The following is a 12,832-nucleotide window of genomic DNA, read 5'->3' as shown; positions in this document are numbered from 1 at the left end:
ACTATAAAAAATCACCAGTATTCTCCTACTTATTCTAATTTTTTGAAAGTCTGCTCAAAAATCGTGTTGTAATCGGGGATCTTACCATTATTTGGACATTACGAATAATCAGTGCTAAAGGGTGTAAACTGAGGTTGAAGAGCACTATCTTTCGTGTTAATTTGTTCGTTTTCAAGGGGTCAAGCAGATAAAGGCATATTATGTCGATAAAGGCAGAAGACCAGTTATTTTCTGTTTTTCTTGTACACTATGAATGAATTGTTAAGTTTTTATCAGTGTTACCATAATTTTCTTCCGCTTTTATTACTTCATAAAAATGGTACTAATCGTTAATCTTTAAAAACAAATGAAGCATTTTACTTCATTGCTACAACATTTCGTAAAAATATATCAAGACTGGTGTTGGTGCCATTCCGTAATACAACGGATGTCAAGCGACGATAGCGAGAAACTGTCGTACAGACCAGGTGGGGTTAGGCTGGTACACTGTACGTACACACGTACCTTAACCCACGACGCACGGCAACACGGACAGCAACGGTGTACCAGTTCTTACGGAATGTTTTTGTTGTTCGTTTCCGTTGGTAGTGTCATTATAACGGCACTGATCGCTTCTTCAATATTCTACAGTAATGCAATATTTCAAACCGATGCAATTATTACAGTACTCCCTTTTTAAAAACGAAAAATTTTAGCACTACTGCTATGGATAATTGTATTTCGGCTTTTTAACAAATACCGAAAAATACCAATTCTTTGGAACTAAATACCGGTACTGGTTTTAGGAGGTGGCTTTTTCCCATCCGTAGTGAGCGGCCTTTCAAATGACCCTTTACAATCCTCCAGAGATTGACTGTGCATGTCGAAGGATACTTCACGTCAGAACCCCTAATCTATTACCTTCTAGGTCGAGGGAAAATGATTGTAATTCTTGGTACCGCCCACTACTTTCTCTGACTTACATTAATAGTTCTTACTCGGAATGTATAGTAGGGAAATAGAATTTTTGCACAGTGCACCTCGAATAGCGCTTTTCTACATTTACCCCGTCAAGCCCAAAAGCTTCGAGACTGGATTCACAAAAATTAGCGAATAGTTAAGATGGTGGTTTTAATGTTTCAGGTGTTCGATGTAGTGTCTCGCCACTTAAGTACGAGGCACAGAACGTTCACAAAACCGTGTGAAGCAGTCAGAAAAATCATTTTTTGGTATGTTGTTCAACTCTAGTGTCACATTGGCTTCAATGACGGTTGTATCGACAAAGCGTGGACCCTTTATGTCAATTTCTGCACTTTTTCGTTTTGAGATAGGTTCATATTGATAATAACAAGTCTTGTCACCCGTGATGATTTGTCCAGAAAAGAAATGTCCGATTTTTGCCTTTCAGTCAAGACGCAACAGGCGCCCACACGTCGTTTTTTGTTCGGGAGTCCAGGTGACATCTGGAGAACGTCTTGAACACCTGATTTAGAGATGTTTTGTGACACAACAACGTCGACACGCCACGGCCACAATGTTTACTCACGACTGTTCAACTGTGTGTGAAATCTTATGGGACTTAACCGCTAAGGTCATCAGTCCCTAAGCTTACACACTACTTAACCTAAATAATCCTAAGGACAAACACACACACCCATGCCCGAGGGAGGACACGAACCTCCGCCGGGACCAGCTGCACAGTCCATGACTGCAGCGACTAAGACCGCTCGGCTAATCCCGCGCGGCTTACTCACGACTAACTGGTCCAGTGCACATCTGTTGTTTACAGTTGTTAGTTCGAGCTGACACTGCAGTTACTGCGCTGACATCGCTTGTACGCCAGGAATAAAATCAGTCTCGGAACTTTTTGAACGGACGGTGTATACGCAACACATTTCCACGAAGACTGTGTCATCTCTTTTCCAGTGGTTCCCGTTTAAGTTTTCTGCGTATCTCAGTTACGCTTTCGTACGAGTCATACCGACATGCAGTGGAGCAATAATCTACAGTTTGGGGCACATTATTTGTGCATTTTATGGTTACACATTAGTTACGTGTTTATTTATTTTGCTTAACTATATGTAGTTTTCTTAGCTTAGTGGGTGGTATTGTGCTATAGTGGTGATTTCTGCATCTCTGTGAACATGGTCCGACTTGAGACTTTCTGGCAGATTAAAACTGTGCGCCGGACCGAGACTCGAACTCGGGACATTCGCCTTTCGCGGGGAAGTGTTCTATCGACTGGCCTACCCGAGCACGACTCACGGTCTGTCCTCACAGTTTTATTTCCTCCAGTACCTTGTCTCCTACCTTCCAAACTTCACAGAAGCTCTGTGGCCGAGCGGTTCTAGGCGTTTCAGTCCCGAACCGTGCTGCTGCTACGGTCGCAGGTTCGAATCCTGCTTCGGGCATGGATGTGTGTGATGTGATTAGGTTAGTTAGGTTTAAGTAGTTCTAAGTCTAGGGGACTGATGACGTCAGATGTTAAGTACCATAGTGCTTAGAGCCATTTGAACCTTTTGAAGAAAGGCTACTGCAGAGACACGGCTTAGCCACAGTATGGTGGATGTTTCCAGGAAGTTTCATATCAGCGCACACTCCGCTGCAGAGTGAAAATTTCATTATGTTCCTATTTGCCAGGTCAGAACCCAGCATAATTTTTTTGTCAGTCGTAGTTAATGTCACGGAAAGTCCACGTGCCAAATTTTCACTACCGACATATTCGGAAAGTAGCCCTCGAAAAATACCGCCAAAGCCGCTGTTCACTGGAGTAACACGAGTAATGAATAAATGGTTACTCTCGGAAAGCGCTAGCCGACTGCATCCCATATACTGGCTGACGTCATAGCTGGTGCCACACGTTTTATGGGGGACAGAGCTCGGTGGGCACGGGCGTAGCTCAAACTGGGGTAGACACTTGCCATGTATGGACGAGCTCTCTGTACTGTCGAAAAATGCCCCCACGATACTGTCGCACGACAGATAACACTTGAGGACGCAGGATGTCTGTGACGTCAGAGTGCCCTCAGTCACTACCAGCCTTGACCTGAAGTCATACCCACTCCATGACGCCATGAGTAACAGCGCTGTGTTTCTCTAGAACACTGGAAGAATGGCGCTCTCCTCAAGTCACCGCCATACTCGCCGACGAAGGTCATCCGGGATACCGCAGAACCATAATTCGGCGCTGAATGCGGTATGGTGTCATTCATCAGCGGTCCACGGTTCCATGTCACGGCATCACTCCAAATGTAGCCCTTTGTGCTGTGGTGTTAACTGAGTTCTACGCATTGGGCAATTCCCTAGCTCGGCTGCTGGTAGTTTCCGACTGATAGTGCGGGATGACACAGAATGTTGCACGGAGTTCGTTACTTGTTTGGATTGGCAGGTGCATATGTGGAGGGGCTATGATGTGCGTGGCACACAAAACGGAGATCCTCCCTCGTGATCAGCCGTGGTCAACAGGAACGTTGACAAATATTATACCTGCCCATACGTTTCCACGAAGTCCAACATCGGGTCACTGTCACATTCGAAAGCCCCACAAATCTGGATATTGCATTATTCGGTCAGCCAGCCAGATGGAGAACTACACAATTTTAAACTACGTCGCGAGCTGATATCGCTATCTCACACAAGTACGCGACATCTCCGTCTTCTTCACAGTGATCATTCAACGTCTGGCGTTGTTCACGCCCCTTATATACCATACCAGGCCTGGTAACAACACTAAACACGAGCGACGCTCATGCACTCATGTGGCCGTTCTGCTTGTAACAGAAAATTGCAACTCTAATCATTTACAAACCGATACGTCTACCCAGTTACACTGATCATGTATTCTACACTGAAGATCAAAATAAATTGGTACACCTGTCTAATATCGTGTAGGGCCCCAGCGAGCACGCACAAGTGCAGCAACACGACGTGGCATGGACTCGACTAATGTCTGAAGTAGTGCTGGAGGGAATTGACGCCACGAATCCTGCAGGACTGTCCACAAATCCATAAGAGTACGAGAGCCTGAAGATCTCTTCTGAACAGCACGTTGCAAGGCATCCCGGATATGCTCAATAATGTTCATGTTTTGGGAGTTTGGTGCCCAGCGAATGTGTTTAAACTCGGAACAGTGTTCCTGGAGCCACTCTAGCAATTCTGGACGTGTGAGATGTCGCATCGTCCTGCTGGATTTGCCGACGTCCGTCGGAATGCGCAATGGACATGAATGGATGCACGTGATCAGACAGGATGTTTACGTATGTGTCACCTGTCAGAGTCGTATCTAGACGTATCAGGAGTCCCATATCACGCCCACTGAACGCGCCCCCAGACGATTACAGAGCCTCTACCAGCTTGACCAGTCCACTGCTCACATGCCGGGCCCATTCACTTATGAGGTTGCCTCCACACTCGTACACGTCCATCCGCTTGATACAATTTGAAATGGAACTCGTCCGGCCAGGCAACATGTTTCCAGTCATCAACAGTCCAATTTCGGTGTTGACGGGCCCAGGAGTGGTGTAAAGCTTTATATTGTGCAGTAATCAAGGCTACACGAGTGGGCCTTCTGTTACAAAAGCCCATATCGATGATTGTTTCGTAGAATGGTTCACACGCTGACACTTGTTGATGGCCCAGCATTGCAATCTGCATCAATATGCGAAAGGGTTGCACTTCTGTCACACTGAACTATTCTCCTCAGTCGTCGTTGGTCCTGTTCTTGCAAGATCTTTTTCCGGCAGCAAAGATGTCGGAGATTTGATGTTTTATCGGATATCTGTTATTCAAGGTACACTCGTGAAATGGTTGTATGGGAAAATCCTCACTTCATCGCTACCTCGGACATGCTGTGTCCCATTACTCGTGCGCCGACTATAAATACTACGTTCGAATTCAATTAGAATTATACATTAATACCTTCAGCTGCTGACGGGAGTTGATATACAGGGTGTTACAAAAATGTACGGCCAAACTTTCAGGAAACATCCCTCACACACAAAGAAGAAAATATGTTATGTGGACATGTGTCCGGAAACGCTTACTTTCCATGTTAGAGCTCATTTTATTACTTCTCTTCAAATCACATTAATCATGGAATGGAAACACACAGCAAGAGAACGTACCAGCGTGACTTCAAACACTTTGTTACAGGAAATGTTCAAAATGTCCTCCGTTAGTGAGGATACATGCATCCACCCTCCGTCGCATGGAATCCCTGATGCGCTGATGCAGCCCTGGAGAATGGCGTATTGTATCACAGCCGTCCACAATACGAGCACGAAAAGTCTCTACATTTGGTACCGGGGATGCATAGACAAGAGCTTTCAAATGCCCCCATAAATGAAAGTCAAGAGGGTTGAGGTCAGGAGAGCGTGGAGGCCACGGAATTGGTCCGCCTCTACCAATCCATAGGTCACCGAATCTGTTGTTGAGAAGCGTAGGAACACTTTGACTGAAATGTGCAGGAGCTCCATCGTGCATGAACCACATGTTGTTTCATACTTGTAAAGGCACATGTTCTAGCAGCACAGGTAGAGTATCCCGTATGAAATCATGATAACGTGCTCCATTGAGCGTAGGTGGAAGAACTAAAATGAGCTCTAACATGGAAATTAAGCGTTTCCGGACACATGTCCACATAACATCTTTTCTTTATTTGTGTGTGAGGAATGTTTCTTGAAAGGTTGACCGTACCTTTTTGTAACACCCTGTATATCAAAGGGGTCAGGTGAAAATATAAGTATATAGTTCTGGCAATACCGGCCATAACCTTCTCTGTGCGGATGCACACATATTCCCCGAACTCTTACGGGACTTTGTAAGAATGTCTTCCACGAGTAATGAGTGTGTTGGGTAGGGACACTACGAATGTAGTGTGTGGACACATACGGTGAGAATGTAGGTCTCGCGGGAGGCGTGCGCGAAATAGTCCCTGCAGTCGGAAAATTATTTGTGCCCTCGGTGGCTCACAGGGATAGAGCGTCTGCCATGTAAGCAGGAGATCCCGGGTTCGAGTCCCGGTCGGGGCACACATTTTCACCTGTCCCGTCAGCAGCTGAAGGTATTAATATATAATTCTAATTTCGTTCTAGACGGCTACAGGTCATCTATGGTGTCTGACCGAAAGAACAGACACCATATCCATATGATTATATACGTTCGAACTCTGTTTAATCTTGATAACCTGCCATTGTAGCAGCAGTAACCGATGTAACAACTGCGCCATACACTTGCTTCCTTATAAAGGTGTTGCCGACCGCATGGCCGTATTCTGCGTGTTTACACACTGTATTTGAGTACGCATGCCTATACCAGTTTGTTTGGAACTTGAGTGCAGGTCCCGAATGATGTCACCGACTACAGACCTCTTCTCCGGACGGAGGGGCGGTGGTTTGCGGCGCTGTTGTCTTGATCGAGTTACGTCGTGGAAGTCGGTTAGAAAGCCATTTACGCAGAAAAAAGTATGTAGTTCCATCTAAAAGACAAAATCAATTTCATAAGTCGCCAGCTATAAACGACATAAATTATGTTCGTACATCAAATAACTTACATTAACTCAGTGGAACCGGCACTGTATGTAGTCACTTGTTGTGGGCTATTTTTGGTGATCTCCCTTACCTGCCTTCTCCTGTGTTTTGACTTTTCCTCTGTCCCTTATAGTTACGGGATGTAAGTGTTTCACCCACTTGCTGTTGTTCCGGGCTTTAGCATTTTGGAGAAGAGTCCAACACTGAAGAGCAAGTTTGAATATTATATTGAAAAATCTGATTTACATATGGCTCTTATTTGTTTATTATCGTTTCCTGTTAACATTATATTTTATTTACAATACTTCGTTGAATTCTTTTCTGTATCTGTTTTTTTAAACTGCGATGTACGACTTTCGTTACCTATTTTATTATTGACTGAAGTTTTTGCTCTTAAAATATTTATTACAGTTACAATCATTGCCCCTGTCTTAAGTTTAAAATTTTTTTCTTTCACTTTGTGAGGATGTTTTCCTGTTTGTATGCATATCTTTGTAAATCAGCTTCACTTTCAGCTATTTGACAATTTTTACACCGGATTGGTCTGTTTCTTTGTATTCCTGGGTTATTTAATCTGTAAAGGTATGAAATAATAGCGATGGCTGACAGTATCCTTTTCTAATTGGTTGATTAATTCCTTTGATTTTCCTCTGAGAAAAGTTCTCCTTCAAAATTTGAGAAAAATAGAGCAGTTCTGGGTAACACAAAACTGAAAAATTAATTTCAAAGCAACTATGACCTTAAACAAAAATCTTTTCCACATGTTTTATTAGACTCTTATACAGATGTAAACTATGAAATTTCAGATTTATTGCTTGATTAGTTTACAAGAAAAGACAAATTATGGAATCAATAGTAATTAAAAATTCAGATCCTTATAAAATGTGTGTCGATGCGCGTTTTCAAACAAAAATTACACAGAATATCAATAGCCTCAGGTTTTACTGTTTCAGCTGTAATATCTTAGGAAGTATATATGTCTGAGTACACGAATGCATTATGCCCTACGCTTGTCCCATCACCTAGATGTCTGATGGTGAATACCTCGGTATGTGCTTTGAGTCATTGAGTCCCAGACATCTTGCATGTTAGCAGTAGCCTCGGCGAATGCGGGCTGGTTCCTCTTATTCCGCCTCAGTTACACTATGCTATGAGCAATTCTTGATCTTCGATACTGTGAAGCAAATCTCTCCTACTGCAAACTCTTTGCTTTCCATGTTTTGGGAAATGGTAGAATGGACCAAAACAAGAAAAAAATATCCATTAAAGGTGTGCTCTAAAATTCATACCTTAAGAGCTATGAGCACTTGTTCATCTTCTTTGCTTTGAAACAAAACCATTGTAATAAATAAGTGCTCACAACTTTTAAGGTATACATTTTAGAGCACATCTTTAATGGATATTGTTTTCTTGTTTTGGTCCATACTACCACTTCCCATAATATGGAAAGCAAAGAGCTTGCAGCAGAAGAGATTTCTTTCGCAGTATCTAAGATCAAGAATTGCTCATAGCTCTCAAGGTATGAGTTTTAGAGCTTGTGTTTACTTGTCTCTTTTGTTTCAAATGATGATTCCTGTCATATTTTTAAATATATTCTGAAACACCCTGTATACACATTTACAGCTTTGTAGTGCTCGCTGCCGTAGGCAATTTGCGACAATACGCCGGCACTTTTAAGGCTAATTTATACTGAAATACCCCTAGTTATTTATCTAGTCATGTTTATAGCTCCCGTTGCCTTTGACAATTTGCGACAATGCGCCGGAACTTTTCTAACTACTTTAGCCTAATATGCAATATCAAGTCTCCACGATTAGAATGACATATTATTACTAACTACAGTTAAATTAATGTCTGAGTCGAGTTGGGATCTAGTTATTAAATGTGCTGTCGTATGCAATGTCTGCCGTATTGCTCTCTGTGTCGTCTTCCGTGTCGTTTTCCACCCTGCTCCATGTCGTGTTGTCTGCTGTACGGTCGCAGTCCTGAATGCCGACTGGTAGCGTTGCTTGCACGTGACGCCGTAAGGAAGGTCTCTACTAGTCGGACGAACCACGTTTCTTTTTACGCCAAGTCGTCGGTTGTGTGCGGATACGAAGTCATCCGGGCAAACGCCTGCTCGACGGATGCCGTTTGGGGTAGTATTGTGCTAATGCGTACATTCACCCGGGCTTCCATGGGAACTGTGGCACCGCGACAGTTGCGGACTACGTGAACGCTATTCATGTTTGATGTCTCCCCCGACGACATCTTCCAGCAGGATAACTGATCGTGTCACAACATCAGCATCGTGCTACAGTGATTTGAGGATTATGTTATCGAACTCACGCTGATTTTTTGGTCAGAAAATTCGCCTGTTCTGAACTCAATGGAACACATTTGAGTATTTTTACAAAGGAGAGATGCTTTTGAGGAGTCCAATTGAGACTAAGAATAAGAAAAATTAAGTCGATGTTTACAGGCAGAGTGAAAAAGTAATCGGATACTTACATATTTTGGCTCGGCAGTTCGCCTAGAGGGGAATCGAGGATCTAACAACAGCACGCAGACGGGATATTTCAGACGCTAATGTTTTTCCTTATGTGCAGCATTAACAATGTTCAGGACAACAAAAATTACATCACAAAAAGAACAGTATCAAAAACCTGTTTTGGCTGTGGAAAATGTCCTTTTGCACAATTACAAAGAAGGTTGGGTCATTTAGAGTTGTTCGCTTTACGGTATTTTTAGGGACTACAGGAATGGCTGGGAGCCCAAGACACTCATGAGCAGTGGGGAATGATAGGAAGTCAGCAGTTTCCAGTTCGAAAGAAATATTTCAGTACTTGATGTATACATTTTTTAGCTATGTTACACAATGGCCTAGTCACACTTCGCATACGGGTATTGTACGTTTTTAGCATCCGCAGTCTCTCTTCGGTTCTGGCTCAGCGAAAATTTTATGTCCACAGGGATAGGATATATCGTACATAAAAGAAACGAACAGGTGATAAATGTACGTGCAGAAAAGAACTGTTATGGGCCTTATAACGCCTCCTACACGTTACGAATATATCTATAGCCAGAGGTATATCAACTGTTTATGGACTAATAGCTTTCTCTGGGTCTACCGAACACTGAAAATTAAACCAGAACATGAGTAAATGACATTCCTCGCGGACAATGATCAACTGTACGTTCTGTAACTCATCGACTACGAGCCAAACAATACTGGATCCTAAATATTAGGTGAACAACGAATACATTTATTTGCATTGGGGACGTAGAGTGAAGAATATATGCAAAGCAGAGGATGTGTTGAACGGGTTGCCAGAAAATCAGATTTAACATATGAGCTGAACCTCAAGAAGTACGAAGTGTTTGTCATCCAACCCTAAAATTCCGTCGATGTCTACCAGGAAAGCGTAACTTTTAGCCACAGATATAAATTAAAATATTTTCATACAGTCATTTTCCGAAATATTGGGCACTAGATTTAGATATTCAGTTGCAGCGGTGAAGCATGAAAATGTTAAAATAATTGTCGAGAGATGTTTGAATCAGTTATTGGTCGGAAACGTATCTTCAGTAATAAGTGCTATAAAAGAAGCAAGAAAACCTTTTTTAGAACAAAAGTCTCACCCTATTTCTCTGTAATCTCCACCTGCAACTATACATCTGGTCCAGAAAGTTTTTAGTTTTTTATTTTTCTTCATTCTGGCGAAGAAATAAATTTACTCTGAAAAAGAAATTAATGGCAACTTCCTCATTTGTGTACCCAAATCCAGATTTTATTACATAATGTCTCTAAGAGATACACTGAAGAGCCAAAAAAACTGGTACGCCTGCCTAATATCGTAGTATGGACTAGACTAATGTCTGAAGGAGTGCTGGAGGTAATTCACACCACGAATCCTGCAGGGCTGTCCATAAATCCGTAAGAGTACGAGGGGGTGCAGATCTCTTCTGAACAACACGTTGGAAGGCATCCCAGATATGTTCAGCAAAGTTCATCTCTGGGGAGTTTGGTGGCCAGCGGAAGTATTTAAACTCAGAAGAATGTTCCTGGAGCAACTCTGTAGCAATTCTGGACATGTGGGTTGTCACACTGTCCTGCTGGAATTGCCCAAGTCCTCTGGAATGCACAATGGAAATTAGAAATTTGTGGGAAGGTCGTATGGGACCAAACTGCTGAGGTCATCGGGCCCTGAGCCTAAAAACTTTCTTAATCTAACTTAAACTAACTTACGCTAAGGACAACACACACACCCATGCCCGAGGGAGGACTCGAACCTCCGACGGGGGCAGCCACACACACCGTGACAAGGCGCCTACCCCGCGCGCCAATGCACAATGGACATGATTGGATGCAGGTGATCAGACAGGATGCTTAGGTACGTGTGACCTGTCAGAGTCGTATCTAGACGTATCAGGGGTCCCATATAACTCAAACTGCACACTCCTCCTACGTTACAGAGCCTTCACCAGCTTGAACACTCTGCTGCTGACATGCAGGGTCCATGGATTCATGAGGTTGTCTCCATACCCGTATATGTCCATCCGCTCGATACAATTTGGAACGAGACTCGTCTGACCAGGCAACATGTTTCCAGACATCTATCGTCTAGTGTCGGTGTTGACGGGCCCAGGAATTGTGTAAAGCTTTATGTCGTGCAATCATCAAGGGTACATGAGTAGACTTTCGGCTCCAAAAGCCCACATCGATGATGTTTCGTTGAATGGATCTCACGCTGACACTTGTTGATGGCCTAGCACTGAAATCTGCAGCAATTTGGGGTTGCACTTGTGTCACGCTGAACGATTCTCTGCAGTCATCGTTGGTTCCGTTCTTGCAGGATCTTTTTCCAACCGCATCGATGTCGGAGATTTGATGTTTTACCGGATTCGTGATATTCACGGTACACTCGTGAAATGGTACTATGGGAAAATCCCCACTTCCTCGCTACCTCGGAGATGCTGTGTCCCATCGTTCGTGCGCCGACTATAACACCACGTTCGAATTCAGTTTAATCTTGATAACATGCCATTGTAGCAGCAGTAACCGATCTGACAACTGCGCCAGACACTTGTTGTCTTATATAGGCGTTGCCGACGACAGCGTCGTATTCTAACTGTTTACATATCTCTGTCTTTGAATGCCTATACCAATTTCTTTGACGCTTCAGTGAATTTTCATCGCTGTGGGCCCATTGGATCTTGAACTTCCTCATTTGATTCAATTTTCTTCTTATCTGGCCAAATTTTCAAGGTAGGTAGTAGGATTTAGTCAGGTGGAGTGAAATATGGGGAACAGGGTGGCTGAAGAACGAATTAGAAGCTCATTCAATAAATTTTTGCCATTGTCCATCACGCTGGTGAAAAACCGGCATTTTGAGTTCCAAGCTTTGTCGCTCTCCACTCAGCTCATGTTTCCAATAATCCAGAATAAACGTAGTGGGCCCCAGGTGTTACACTCCTCTTTTCCGATAATTTATGAGACTGGGCTTTGAAAATATCAACTAAAACAAAAATGAGAGAGAAGTAAATAGTGGTCGTGAGTTTAAAAGCTGAGAAAACGGTCTTTATCTTCCTAGCCCAAAGTGGCCGGCGTTTGTTCATTGTTATGACATCTATTCCAGTTATTGTGAGCACTGTTGAATTCAAGTTTAATTCAAAGTCAAGAATCGTTGCAAAACGATTTATGAATTGTGATTAAACTACGCTGAAACTTCCTTGTAGGTTCGTTTTTGGTTGTCAGACATAACTGCAATCACTGCACACACAAATTTCCATTTCCGGTTTGTCGTGCTGGATATTATATATTCATTCACTTGGTTCAAAATGGTTCAAATGGCTCTGAGCACTATGGGACTTAACTTCTGAGGTCAAAAAAATGGTTCAAATGGCTCTGAGCACTATCGACTTAACATCTGTGGTCATCAGTCCCCTAGAACTTAGAACTACTTAAACCTAACTAACCTAAGGACATCACACACATCCATGCCCGAGGCAGGATTCGAACCTGCGACCGTAGCGGTCACGCGGTTCCAGACTGAAGCGCCTAGAACCGCACGGCCACACCGGCCGGCGCATTCAGTTGGGATGCCTATACTCTCAGATAATTCGCGTGATTCAACAGGGTGATATTGCATTACGATGTCGCGAATTATTTCAACGATGACGTACTGCTGAACGTATGTATCTGGAATGCATTATACACGGTCCAGTCACATTAATGTGAACACCGTCCATGTTCGACGTCACTGTGCAATAACCACTCAGAGACGGCAGATAGTAGCACTAGGAGCGGAAGGTGTATAAAGTGTGTCGGGGGACACGGAAAACAG

General features: G+C 43.3%; 1 protein-coding gene and 1 non-coding gene across 2 annotated transcripts in view; both read left to right on the top strand.

Annotated features, from left to right (window-relative positions):
• The window catches only part of LOC124721142 (D-beta-hydroxybutyrate dehydrogenase, mitochondrial-like), a 282,303-nt gene that overhangs the window by 33,575 nt on the left and 235,896 nt on the right, over positions 1-12,832 (top strand). The window lies entirely within an intron of this gene.
• Trnat-ugu lies at positions 5,934-6,008 on the top strand. Its single transcript has one exon. It is a non-coding gene; the product is annotated as a tRNA-Thr (tRNA).

The sequence above is a fragment of the Schistocerca piceifrons genome, chromosome X (assembly GCF_021461385.2).
Source record: "Schistocerca piceifrons isolate TAMUIC-IGC-003096 chromosome X, iqSchPice1.1, whole genome shotgun sequence".
Taxonomy (NCBI): domain Eukaryota; kingdom Metazoa; phylum Arthropoda; class Insecta; order Orthoptera; family Acrididae; genus Schistocerca; species Schistocerca piceifrons.
This window is presented reverse-complemented; position numbering and strand designations above follow the sequence as displayed.